The sequence below is a fragment of the Cetorhinus maximus genome, chromosome 12 (genome assembly GCF_964194155.1).
Source record: "Cetorhinus maximus chromosome 12, sCetMax3.hap1.1, whole genome shotgun sequence".
NCBI lineage: Eukaryota > Metazoa > Chordata > Chondrichthyes > Lamniformes > Cetorhinidae > Cetorhinus > Cetorhinus maximus.
In genome coordinates this window covers 18,302,640-18,319,404 of record NC_135890.1, presented here as the reverse complement: position 1 = coordinate 18,319,404, position 16,765 = coordinate 18,302,640, and the positions used below count along the sequence as shown (strand labels likewise).

At 41.4% G+C, this 16,765-nt stretch overlaps 1 protein-coding gene across 3 annotated transcripts in view; it reads right to left on the bottom strand.

The window, feature by feature from the left end:
* The window catches only part of LOC144687257 (peroxisomal succinyl-coenzyme A thioesterase-like), a 70,821-nt gene extending 55,965 nt beyond the window's left edge, over nucleotides 1-14,856 (bottom strand). For 2 of the 3 annotated variants that reach the window (XM_078553104.1, XM_078553106.1), the window contains exons 1-2: nucleotides 14,662-14,777; nucleotides 10,973-11,120 (exon numbers count right to left, since the gene is read on the bottom strand). The gene's annotated coding sequence lies outside the window, so the exon portion shown is untranslated. Of the gene's footprint in view, nucleotides 1-10,972; nucleotides 11,121-14,661 lie in introns of all 3 variants that reach the window. The other variant, XM_078553105.1, reaches the window with a different exon arrangement.
* Between the last annotated feature and the right edge of the window lie 1,909 nt (nucleotides 14,857-16,765).

Sequence of the window (16,765 nt, the reverse complement as noted above, 5' to 3'; positions counted from 1 at the left end):
ATACACATATATGTACACACACATATACACATATATGTACACACACATATACACATATATGTACACACATATATGTACACACACATACACATATATGTACACACACATATACACATATATCTACACACACATATGTACACACACATACACACACATATGTACACACCTATACACATATACGTACACACACCTATACACATATACGTGTACACACATATACACATATACGTACACACACATATACACATATACGTACACACACATATACACATATACGTACACACACATATACACATATACGTACACACACATATACATATACGTACACACACATATACATATACGTACACACACATATACACATATACGTACACACACATATACACATATACTTACACACACATATACACATATACGTACACACACATATACACATATACGTACACACACATATACACATATACGTACACACACATATACACATATACATACACACACATATACACATATACGCACACACACATATACACATATACGTACACACATATACACATATACGTACACACACATATACACATATACGTACACACACGTATACACACATACGTACACACGTATACACATATATGTACACACACGTATACACAAAAATGTACACACACGTATACACAAAAATGTACACACACGTATACACATATATGTACACACAAATATACATATATGTACACATATATACATACATGTACACATGTATACATACATAAATGTACACACACATGTATACATACATGTACACACATGTATACATACATGTACACACATGTATACATACATGTACACACATGTATACATACATGTACACACACATGTATACATACATACATGTACACACACATGTACACATACATGTACACACATGTATACATACATATATGTACACACAGATATATACGCATATATGTACACAGATATATACGCATATATATACACAGGTATATACGCATATGTGTACACATATACACATATATGTACACATATATACACATATATGTACACACACATATACACATATATGTACACACACATATACACATATATGTACACACACATATACACATATATGCACACACACATATACACATATATGTACACACACATATGTACACACACATATACACAAACGTACACACACATATACACATATACGTACACACACATATACACATATACGTACACACACATATACACATATACGTACACACACATATACACATATATGTAAACACACATATACACATATATGTACACACACATATACACATATATGTACACACATATATGTACACACACGTATGCACATATATGTACACACACGTATACACAAAAATGTACACACACGTACACACAAAAATGTACACACACGTATACACAAAAATGTACACACACGTATACACAAAAATGTACACACACGTATACACAAAAATGTACACACATGTATACGCAAAAATGTACACGCATGTATACGCAAAAATGTACACACGTATACACAAAAATGTACACACGTATACACAAAAATGTACACATACATATACACAAAAATGTACACACACATATACACAAAAATGTACACACATATGTATATACACACATATATACACATATGTATATACACGCATATATACACATATGTATATACACGCATATATACACATATGTATATACACGCATATATACACATATGTATATACACGCATATATACACATATGTATATATACACATATGTATATACACGCATATATACACATATGTATATACACGCATATATACACATATGTATATACACGCATATATACACATATGTATATACACGCATATATACACATATGTATATACACGCATATATACACATATGTATATACACGCATATATACACATATGTATATACACGCATATATACACATGTATATACATATATATATATACACACATGTACATACACATGTATATACACTCACGTATATACACATATGTATATACACTCACATATATACACATATGTATATACACTCACATATATACACATATGTATATACACACACATATATACACATATGTATATAGACTCACATATATACACATATGTATATAGACTCATATATACACATATGTATATAGACTCACATATATACACATATGTATATAGACTCACATATATACACATATGTATATAGACTCACATATATACACATATGTATATACACTCACATATATACACATATGTATATACACTCATATATATACACTCACATATATACACATATGTATATACACTCACATATATACACATATGTATATACACTCACATATATACACATATGTATATACACTCACATATATACACATGTATATACACTCACATATATACACATGTATATACACTCACATATATACACATATGTATATACACTCACATATATACACATATGTATATACACTCACATATATACACATATGTATATACACTCACATATATACACATGTATATACACTCACATATATACACATATGTATATACACTCATATATATACACATATGTATATACACTCACATATATACACATATGTATACACACATATATACACACATGTATATACACACATACATATACACATATGTATATACACTCATGTATGCACACATATACACATACATACATATATATACACACACATATATATGCACATACACACACACACGTATATACACAGATATATAGACATATACACACATTTACACACACACATATATACACACATACATACACATATACACACATATGCACACACATATACATACATACATATATACACATATACATACATACACACATACACATATGCATATACATGCATATACATACATATACATATATACATACACATATATACATGCACATATACATATATATCCATATATATACACATATATATCCAAGCATATACATATATCCATACATATACACACACGCATACATATATATACACACACATATAAACATATATACACACACATACATATACATATATGTATATGCATACATATTTATACATATATATCTACACACATATACATACGTGCGTATATGTAAACATACATATGTATACATATATTATACATCCATATGTATACATACATATACATATATACATACATATATACATATGTATACATACATATACATACGTACACATACATATACATACGTACACATATGTATAAAACATATGTATGCATACATGTATGTACGTATATATACACACATACATACATACATATACACAGATACACACATATATACATGTATAAACATATATATGCTTATACATATATACATACATATGTATACATATGTACACATATATACATACATGTGTATACACATATATATATACATACATACTTTTACATAGATATACATACGTTTACATATATACATACATACGTTTACATATAAACATACATATGTTTATATACGTATGCGTATACATATATAGGTATACATATATACATGCATGTATATACAAACACATATATACATAAATATATGCATAAATATATACATACAAACATACATATATATATACATGCATACATATATATGTACACATATAGATACATGGACATATATGTGTCCACAGGTGTACACGCATGTGTGTCCACAGGTGTACACGCATGTGTGTACACACGTCTACACGCATGTGTGTACACACGTCTACACGCATATGTGTACACACGTCTACACGCATATGTGTACACACGTCTACACGCATATGTGTACACACGTCTACACGCATATGTGTACACACGTCTACACGCATATGTGTACATATATACATACATATACATATGTATATATACATACATATACATATGTATATATACATACATATACATATGTATATATACATACATATACATATGTATATATACATACATATACATACGTATATATACATACATATACATACGTATATACACATACATATACATACGTATGTACACATACATATACATACGTATATACACATACATATACATACGTATATACACGTACATATACATACGTATATACACATACATATACATACGTATATACACATACATATACATACGTATATACACATACATATACATACGTATAAAACATATGTATACATACATGCACATACATATATATACACACATACATACACACACATATACACCGTATATATATATGTATACATATATATGTATACACGCATAAATATACATATGTATACATATATACACACATATATATATACACATATATACACACACACGCGCGCAAGCACACTCGCGCGCACGCACACTCGCGCGCACGCACACTCGCGCGCACGCACACGCGCGCGCACGCACACGCGCGTACACGCACACGCGCGTACACACACACGCGTACACACACACGTGTACACACACACACACACGTGTACACACACACACACACACGTGTACACACACACACACACGTGTACACACACACACACACGTGTACACACACACACACGTGTACACACACACACACACACGTGTACACACACACACACGTGTACACACACACACGTGCACACACACACACACGTGCACACACACACACACGTGCACACACACACACACACGTGTACACACACACACACACGTGTACACACACACACACGTGTACACACACACACGTGTACACACACACACGTGTACACACACACGCACGTGTACACACACACACACGCACGTGTACACACACACGCACGTGTACACACACACGCACGTGTACACACACACACGCACGTGTACACACACGCACGTGTACACACACACACACGCACGTGTACACACACACACACGCACGTGTACACACACACACACGCACGTGTACACACACACACGCACGTGTACACACACACACACGCACGTGTACACACACACACACGCACGTGTACACACACACACGCACGTGTACACACACACGCACGTGTACACACACACACACGCACGTGTACACACACACACGCACGTGTACACACACACACGCGTGTACACACACACACACGCGCGTACACACACACACGCGCGTACACACACACGCGCGTACACACACACGCGCGTACACACACACGCGCGTACACACACACGCGCGTACACACACACGCGCGTACACACACACGCGCGTACACACACACGCGCGTACACACACACGCGCGTACACACACACGTGCGTACACACACACGCGCGTACACACACGCGCGTACACACACGCGCGTACACACACGCGCGTACACACACACGCGCGTACACACACGCGCGTACACACACGCGCGTACACACACGCGCGTACACACACGCGCGTACACACACACACGTGTACACACACACACACGTGTACACACACACACACGTGTACACACACACACGTGTACACACACACACACGTGTACACACACACGTGTACACACACACACGTGTACACACACACACGTGTACACACACACGTGTACACACACACACACGTGTACACACACACACACGTGTACACACACACAGTGTACACACACACACGTGTACACACACACACGTGTACACACACACGTGTACACACACACGTGTACACACACACGTGTACACACACACACGTGTACACACACACGTGTACACACACACACGTGTACACACACACGTGTACACACACACGTGTACACACACACACGTGTACACACACACGTGTACACACACACGTACACTCACACACGTATGTATATATATATGTGTGTATATATACATGTGTTTACATATATATATACATATGTATCAATATACACATACATACATATGTATCCATATATACATACTTACGTTTCCATACATACATACGTTTACATATGTATATGTATATATACATACGAAGGTATACATTATATAAACATGCATGTATATACATATACATACATAAATATACACACACAAACACACATATATACATATATACGTGCATACATATATATGTATACATATACATACATATACATGTATGCATATACACATATATACACATATATTTACATTAATGTACACATATATACACACATATGTATGCCCATACGTGTGCACACACGTGTACACACACGTACACGTGTACACACACGTACACGTGTACACACACACACGTACACACGTGTACACACACACACGTACACACGTGTACACACACACACGTACACACGTGTACACACACACACGTACACACGTGTACACACACACACGTACACACGTGTACACACACACACGTACACACGTGTACACACACACACGTACACACGTGTACACACACACGTACACACACACGTACACACGTGTACACACACACGTACACACACACGTACACACGTGTACACACACACGTACACGTGTACACACACACGCACACGTGTACACACACACGCACACGTGTACACACACACGCACACGTGTACACACACGCACACGTGTACACACACGCACACGTGTACAGACACGCACACGTGTACACACGCACACGTGTACACACGCACACGTGTACACACGCACACGTGTACACACGCACACGTGTACACACGCACACGTGTACACACGCACACGTGTACACACGCACACGTGTACACACACACACACACGTGTACACACACACACACACGTGTACACACACGTGTACACACACACACACGTGTACACACACACACGTGTACACACACACACACACACACGTGTACACACACACACACACGTGTACACACACACACACACGTGTACACACACACACACACACGTGTACACACACACACACGTGTACACACACACACACGTGTACACACACACACACACGTGTACACACACACACACACGTGTACACACACACACACGTGTACACACACACACACACACGTGTACACACACACACACGTGTACACACACACACACGTGTACACACACACACGTGTACACACACACACGTGTACACACACACACGTGTACACACACACACGTGTACACACACACACGTGTACACACACACGTGTACACACACACACGTGTACGCACACACACGTGTACACACACACACACGTGTACACACACACACACGTGTACACACACACACGCACGTGTACACACACACGCACGTGTACACACACACACACGCACACGCACGTGTACACACACACACACGCACGTGTACGCACACACACGCACGTGTACACACACACACGCACGTGTACACACACACACGCACGTGTACACACACACACGCACGTGTACACACACACACGTGTACACAAACACACACACGTGTACACAAACACACACACGTGTACACAAACACACACACGTGTACACGCACACGTGTACACGCACAAGTGTACACACACATGTACACACACATGTACACACACACGTGTACACGCACCCACAGGCACGTACCTGTACGCGCACCCACAGGCACGTACCTGTACGCGCACCCACAGGCACGTACCTGTACGCGCACCCACAGGCACGTACCTGTACGCGCACCCACAGGCACGTACCTGTACGCGCACCCACAGGCACGTACCTGTACGCGCACCCACAGGCACGTACCTGTACGCGCACCCACAGGCACGTACCTGTACGCGCACCCACAGGCACGTACCTGTACGCGCACCCACAGGCACGTACCTGTACGCGCACCCACAGGCACGTACCTGTACGCGCACCCACAGGCACGTACCTGTACGCGCACCCACAGGCACGTAGCTGTACGCGCACCCACAGGCACGTACCTGTACGCGCACCCACAGGCACGTACCTGTACGCGCACCCACAGGCACGTACCTGTACGCGCACCCACACGCACGTACCTGTACACCCCTACGCACGTACCTGTACACACACACACGCACTTATGTGTACACACACACACGCACATATGTGTACACACACACACGCACATATGTGTACACGCACATGTGTACACACACACACGCACATATGTGTACACACACACAATGTGTACACACACACACGCACATATGTGTACACACACACGCACATATGTGTACACACACACGCACATATGTGTACACACACACACGCACATATGTGTACACACACACACGCACATATGTGTACACACACACACGCACATATGTGTACACACACGCACGCACATATGTGTACACACGCATGCACATATGTGTACGCATGCACATGCACATATGTGTACGCACGCACATGCACATATGTGTACGCACGCACATGCACATATGTGTACGCACGCACATGCACATATGTGTACGCACGCACATGCACATGTGTACGCACGCACATGCACATATGTGTACGCACGCGCACACGTGTACGCACGCGCACACGTGTACGCACTCACACACGTGTACGCACTCACACACGTGTACGCACTCACACCCCGCACACATGTGTACGCGCACACGCCCGCACATGTGTACGTGCGCATATGTGTACGCGCGCATGTGTGTACGCGCGCACGTGTGTACGCGCGCACTTGCGTGTACGCGCGCACGTGTGTGTACACGCGCGCGCACATATGTGTACGCACGCGCGCACATATGTGTACACGCGCGCACATATGTGTACGCACGCGCAAGCACGCACCTATGTGTACGCACGCGCACGCGCGCACCTGTGTGCGCACGCGCGCACATATGTGTACGCGCACGCGCGCACATATGTGTACGCGCACCTGTAGACATATGTGTACGCGCACCTGTAGACATATGTGTACGCGCACCTGTAGACATATGTGTACGCGCACCTGTAGACATATGTGTACGCGCACCTGTAGACATATGTGTACGCGCACCTGTAGACATATGTGTACGCGCACCTGTAGACATATGTGTACACGCACCTATGTATACATATACGTACGCGCACCTATGTATACATATACGTACGCGCCCCTATGTATACATATACGTACGCGCCCCTATGTATACATATACGTACGCGCCCCTATGTATACATATACGTACGCGCCCCTATGTATACATATACGTACGCGCCCCTATGTATACATATACGTACGCGCCCCTATGTATACATATACGTACGCACACCTATGTATACATATACGTACGCACCCCTATATATACATATACGTACACACCCCTATATATACATATATGTACGCACCCCTATATATACATATATGTACACACGTATATATACATATATGTACACACACATATATACATATATGTACACACACATATATACATATACGTACACACACCTATATATATACACATATACGTACACCCATATATACACATATACGTACACCCGTGTACATACACGTACACCCGTGTACATACACGTACACCCGTGTACATACACGTACACCCGTGTACATACACGTACACACGTGTACATACACGTACACACGTGTACATACACGTACACACATATACATATACGTACACACATATATATGTACACACACACACACACACACATATATATATATACATACATATACATATATATACACACGTATTTATACATATATATATTGTTAGCACAAACGCCAATGCTCAAAGTGCATCCAGGGTGAATTTGATTATGAACGATGGAAACCAATGGCAAAGTATTCAAAATCACTGAATTATTTATAATTGTTATTTATGATGAACTCCTTCAATTCTGTCAGATCCCAGTTCCATTGCCATATCTTTCCCCAAACTGCTGCATTCGCAGCCACATGCCTGCAAAATCTCAAGGCCTCTGGATCATCTATTGGATTAGCTTTGAATCAGCTTCCTTTCCCCTTGGCTGAGGCTTTTCCTCTATTGTGATCAATGAAGTTGCAATCCTGGATTGGGCCCGTCCCATTTCTAGTGCATCTCTCCTGATTCCTTCTTCCTCCACTTACAATCGTCACATAGTCCCCCGATCCTCACCTTCCATCCCAACAGCTTCCTTTCACTACATCAGCATTTGCCATTTTCACTATGTGCAACATGATCCCAAACACATCGTCCCCTCTCCAATTTCCAGAGGGATCATTCCTCATACCTTGGTCACTTTTCGACCATTTGTATTTACGGCCAATTCTGACATCCTCCCATGCAAAACCAGAAAATACATCAATCTCTCTTTCCACGCCACTCTCCAAAATTCCAAACACTTCTTCCATTTGTTGCAGTAATTTACATATTCTTCCTCAATTCTATTAGACTGTATATGCTGCTCTCTTCCACAAATGCAGATTATTTGACTGCTTTGCTAAATAAATATCTCCTGACCACAATCGCAACCCTGAGTTATCTCACCTCTGATACTGGCTTTGTTCTAACAAAGCCCAATGCAGTTTCAAAAAAGAAAAGTGCAAGTTTGCGTAATACAATCCCTTTCATAACCACACAACTTAAAAACACTTTACAGCCAATGAAGTACTTTTGAAATGCATCTGCTGTTGCACAATATCTCACCTTGTTTCTAAGCAACCTGTAAACCCTGAATGATAACTTCAGTAACTTTAGTCCTTAAATGCATCTCCACTTTCAAACCTGTGTCAATTATATACAGATGCAACAAGGTTTAAGCAAGTGTGCGGCAAGGAAAGTGGAGTAGGGAAGAAGAGCCTGCAGAATCAATCCCTCTTGAGAGAAAAACTTGGTAGAAGCTGAATCCAAAAAAGCAGCTGTGGGCTATGGGCAGGGGAAAATGGACCTGTTAATTCTGAGTATAAAAACAGGTTTGTGATTGGAGTTGCTATAAATGAGCAGAAATATGCAGAGAATTGGGAAGAACAACTCAAAGAAACAGTCTCTGAACAAAAACTGATCATTTACTTCAATATAGAAAGAGGGGAAGGGAAGGAAAATGGTGCGTAATTGATCCAAACCTGCTGTTTTGCTGAAGGGAAGTCAGGAATGTTGGTGCTGCCCTGGAGCTGCAAGGTTATTTGAATAGTGTTGCTGTAAGCACAGGTGCGGGAATCTGCAGCTCAACGTGTTCCAGATGATGTTAGATAATAGGTAGCTTCAAAATGCCTGAGAGTGATGGAAACAAATTTAATTGTACTTTTCAAAATGGAATTGGATAAATTGGAGAAAAAAATTACAGGAATGTGTAGAAAGAACTGGGGAGTGGGACTAATTGAATTGTTCTTCAAAAGATCTGAAGATGAACCAAATGGCCTCCTTCTGTACCGTAATATTCTAGTGGAAACCAAGGGCAGTATTCTATGATTCTATTCTAGTGGAAACCAAGGGTTCCTGATGTGATTTTTAAAAATTAATTCATGGGATGTGGACGTCACTGGCTAAGCCAGCATTTATTGCCCATCCCTAATTGCCCTTGAAAAGGTGGTGGTGAGCTGCCGCCTTGAATTGCTGCAGTCCATGTGATGCAGGTACACCCACACTGCTGTTAGGGAGTTCTAGGATTTTGACCCAGTGACAGTGAAGAAACGGCGATATATTTCCAAATCAAGATGGTGACTGGCTTCGAAGGGAACTTCCAAGTGGTAGTGTTCCCATGTGTCTGCTGCCCTTGCCCTTCTAGATAGCAGTGGACATGGGTTTGGAAGGTGCTGTCTAAGGAGCCTTGGTGAGTTACTGCAGTGCATCTTGTAGATAGTACACACTGCTGCTGCCGTGCGTTGGTGGTGGAGGGAGTGAATGTTTGTGGATGGGGTGACAATCAAGCTGCTTTGTCCTGGATGGTGTCAAGCTTCTTGAGTTTTGTTGGAGCTACACTCATCCAGGCAAGTGGAGATTATTCCATCACATGCCTGACTTATGCCTTGTAGATGGTGGACAGGCTTTGTGGAGGCAGGAGGTGAGTTACTTGCCACAGTATTCCTAGCCTCTGACCTGCTCTTGTAGCCACAGTATTTCTATGGCTAGTCCAGTTCAGTTTCTGATCAATGGTAACCCCTAGGATGTTGAAAGTAGGGATTCCACAATAGTAATGCCACTGAATGTCGCAGAATCACAGAATTTTAACCGCACAGAAGGAGGCCATTCAGCCCATTATGTCTGCACCAGTTCTTCAAATGAGCAATTTGACCTAGTGCCATTGCCCTGCCTTTTTCCCGTACTCCTGCACATTGTTTCTATTCAATTAATCATCTAATGCCCTCTTGAATGCCTCAATTGAACCTACTTCCACCACACTTCCAGGCAATGCATTCTTCTTTTGCAAATCACTTTAAATCTGTGCCCTCTTGTTCTTGATCCTTTTATGAGTGGGAACAGCTTCTCCCTATCTACTCTGTCCAGCCCCTCATGATTTTGAACATCTCTATCAAATCTCCTCTTAGCCTCCTTCTCTTCAAGGAGAACAGTCCCAACCTCTCCAATCTATCCTCATAGCTGAAGTTTCTCATCCTTGGAACCATTCCTGTAAACCTCTTCTGAACTCTCTCCAATGTGTTCACATCCTTCCTATAATGTGGCACCCAGAACTGTACATAATATTCCAGCTGAGGTCTAACAAGTGTCTTATATAAATTCAGCATATCTTCCCTACTCTTGTACTCTATACCCCTATTAATAAAGCACAGGATACTATATACATTATTTCCTGCTCTCTCCCACCTGTCCTGCCACCTTCAATAATCTATGCACATATAGACCCAGGTCTTTCTGCTCCTGCATCCTCTTCAAAATTTCACCCCTTATTTTATATTGTCTGTCCATGTTCTTCCTACCAAAATGCATCACCTCACACTTCTCCGCATTGAACTTCATCTGCCACCTATCTGCTCACTCCACCACCTTGTCTATGTCCTCTTGAAGCTCCACACCGTCCTCCTCGCAGTTTACAACACTCCCAAGTTTATCATCCGTAAACTTTGAAATTGTCCCCTGCACACCTAGATCATTAATGTCTATCAGGAAAAACAAAGGTCCTAATACCGACCCCTGGGGAACTCCACTACAAACTTTCCTCTAACCTGAAAAATATCCATTGACCATTACTCTCTGCTTCCTATTTTTCAGCTAATTTTGTGTCCACGTTGCTACTGTCCCTTTTATTCCATGAGCAATAACTTATCGCACAAGTCTGTTCTGTGGCACTGTGTCAAATGCCTTTTGAAAGTTCTTGTACACCATATCAACAGCGTTACCCTCATCGACCTTTTCTGTTACTTCTTCAGAATAACTCCAGTATAATTAAACATGATTTCCCCTTTAGAAATCCATGCTGGCTCTTCTTTATCAACCCATATTTTTTCCACGTGACTTATAATTCTATCCCAAATAATTGTTTCTAGAATCTTACCCACCACTGAAGTTAAACTGACTGGTCTGTAATTGCTGGGCTAATCCTTACAACCTTTTTTGAACAAGGGCGTAATGCTTGCAATTCTCCAGTCCTCTGGCACCACCCCTGAGTCTAGGGAAGACTACAAGATAATGGCCAGTGCCCCTGCAATTTCTACTCACTTCCTTCAATATCCTTGGATGCAATTCATCCAGTCCTGGTGTCTTGTCAACTTTAAGTACTGACATTCTATTCAACACTTCCTCCTTATCAATTTTGAAGCCTTCTAGTGACAGTTTTTCCTCGTCTGTCACCATGGCCTAGTCTACCCATCTACCCTCTTGGTAAAGACGGATGCAAAGTATTCACTTAATACCTCAGCCATGGCCCCTTCGCCCATGTGTAAATTCCCTTTTAGGTATCCAATCGGCTTTACTCCTTTTACTATTTATATGTCTATAGAAGACTTTAGGATTTCCCTGGCTGCCAGTCTTTTCTAATAATCCCTCTTCGCTTCTCTAATATGCCTTTTCACCTACCCACTGAACCTTCTCTGAACTCCTTCAAAGGTGTTTGTACTGAATTTTCAGCAATGATGGCAATGAAAATGAAGTACCAAGCCCATTGGCCACAACAGAGGCGTGTGTTAGTCAAAGCTCCCTCCACGACTTAACAGGATGGTTGCTCAGCACCAGAAAGAAGGCAAAAAAGTGCCGAATTGCATATCACAGAGGCCCCCAAAATTTGGAAAACGGGAGGGAGGATCTTGGAAGCATAAAGATCGAGAACCCTTGACCTGGAGGAATGTAAATGGCAGAAACATTTCCAACTCCTACTGTTCAAAAAAAAAACTTGGAGCGGTGGTTATGATCGGAAATTGCTGAACCTAAAATACACTTTATATGTTGTTTGAGGCCCTGCACAAACTGGTGACTTCCTAATTACAGCAGTGACTACACATCAAAAATGAATGCAGTGGCTGTAATTCTGGGGCTCTTTAGGTCGTGAAAGAAGCTGATCTAGATGCAAATTATTTACTTCTGGTATCTGTGATTTTTGCTTCAACTAACCAGACTGCAGTTACAACTCATAAGATTAAAAACAAAAAACTACTGCGGATGCTGGAAATCCAAAACAAAAACAGAATTACCTGGAAGGGTCATGAGGACTCGAAACGTCAATTCTTTTCTTCTCCGCCGATGCTGTCAGACCTGCTGAGTTTTTCCAGGTAATTCTGTTTTTGTTTTGTTTTGCAGCTACAACTCATTGCTCGGCCGGGACCATGGAAAGCTACTGCTCGGGAGCAGGCAAAGTCCTTACCTGTTACGGGACACCAAAAATTAGACTGGTAACTTAATTGAAGCAAGTTAGCGAACTTTTCAAAAAAGTAAGATTAAGAAGAAAATAAACCAAAAAAAAAAGAAAGTGCTTAGAACTGGACCCTGTTAGAACTGTGAAAGTTTATCAATCCGAATTGCACGAACTCTCTCTTCCTGCGTAAGTAGCCGCATGCGCACTCCAGTTTCACGGTACTTCCCGCAGTGCGCATGCGCTTGCTTACGGCCGCACACTGGTGGGAAGTTTGAACAGCAGAAGCGCGAGCAGGACCGTTGAACGGGTGAAGATGGCTTTAGCGCGTGAGGGGGAGCTGGACTGAAGGTGGGAAAACCATTAGGTAGAATTATAGCACACAAATCGGCCTTTCGCACCCACTGGCCCATGCCCATGTTTATGCTCCACAGGAGCTTCCTCACATCCTTCGTCATCTGTTTTAACTCCATAAATTTATCCTCTTATCCTTTTCTCACTCGTGCACTTGTTCAGCTTCCCCTTAAATACATCCATGCTATTCGCCTCTCTGTGGTAGCAAACTCTAACTTCTAACCACTCTGAGCAAAAGGGTTTCTACTGAATTTCCTATCAGATTTATTAGCAACTGTCTTTATATTTAAATAACATTCACTGTAACAGGTGTACCTACACCACATGGAGTGCAACAGTTCAGAAAAAGATATGCCCCCTAGTTCTGGACTCACCTGTAAGTAGAAACATCTTCTCTACATCCACACTATCAAATGCCTCTGTAATATTAAAGACCTACTATCAGGTCGCCTCAGTGGTTTCTAGAGAAAAAAAGCAAAGCTTCTTCAATCTTTCCTGATGGACATAAGCTCTCAGTTCTGGGGCTATCTTTCAAATCTGTTATCTCCCTCTAACCTGCATTGCCATTTAATAAGATAATGGCTGATCCTCAAACTCATCCCACTTTCTTGCCTGATCGCACATCCCTGAATCCTGTAGAAACTGAAAATCTTTCGATCTCAGTCTCGAATATACACAAGAACTGAACATCAACAGCCCTCTGGGTGAGAGTATTTCAAAGAATTCACAACTCTGATGGAAGAAATTTCCCTCATTTCAGTCGGAATTACCTGGTTCCTTATCCTTAGACAAGGTCTAAACTCTTCAGTAAAGAAAAGCAATCTGTCAGCATTAACCCTGTCAAACCCCCTCAGAAACTTAAATGTTTCAATGAGATCATCTCTCATTCTTCCCACCTCCAGAGCATATAGCCAATTGAACTCAATCTCTCCCCATTGAATAACCCTCTCATTCTAGGAATCAATTCGGTGAACCTATGTTGCATCCCTTTTAAGGTAAGTATATCCTTCCTTAGACACAGGAACAAAAACTACTCCAGGTGTAGTCTCACCGAAGCCATGTACAACTGCACCAAGCTTTCCTTACTCTTGTCACAAATGACATGACATATGACTGTGACAAAGTTAAACTGTCCCTCCTCAGCCTTTTTGACCTGCCTGCAGTCTTTGACACAGATGACCACACTATCTTCCTCCAATACCTCTCCACTGTCATCCAGTGGGTTGGGATTGTTCTCACCTGGTTCCATTCTTATCATCAGCCTAACACTTGCAATGGCTTCTCTTCCCACTCCCACACCATTACTTCTGTATCCTTGGCCCCTCCAATTTCTCATCTATGTGCTGCCCCTCAGCAACATCATCCAAAAACACTGCGCTTGTTTTCACATGTATGCTGATGACTGCTCTACCTAAATGATCAGACTGCTTGTCCAACATCCAGGACTGGGTGAGCAGAAATTTCTCTCAATTAAACATTGGGAAGACTGAAGTCATCGTTTTTGGTACTCACTCAAACTCCATTCCCAAGGTACTGACTCCGTTCCTCTCCCTGCCAACAGTCCAAGACTAAACTAGTCCGTTCATAATCTTGATGTCATATTTGACTCCAGAGTTAGGCTTCTGACCACAAATTCGTGCCATTACTAAGACTGCCTTTTCCATCCCTGTAATATCACCCAACTCCACCCGTTTCAGTTCATCTGCTGGCGATACTCTCATTCGCGCCTTTGTTCCTCAGACTTGACTGTTCCAGTAAAATC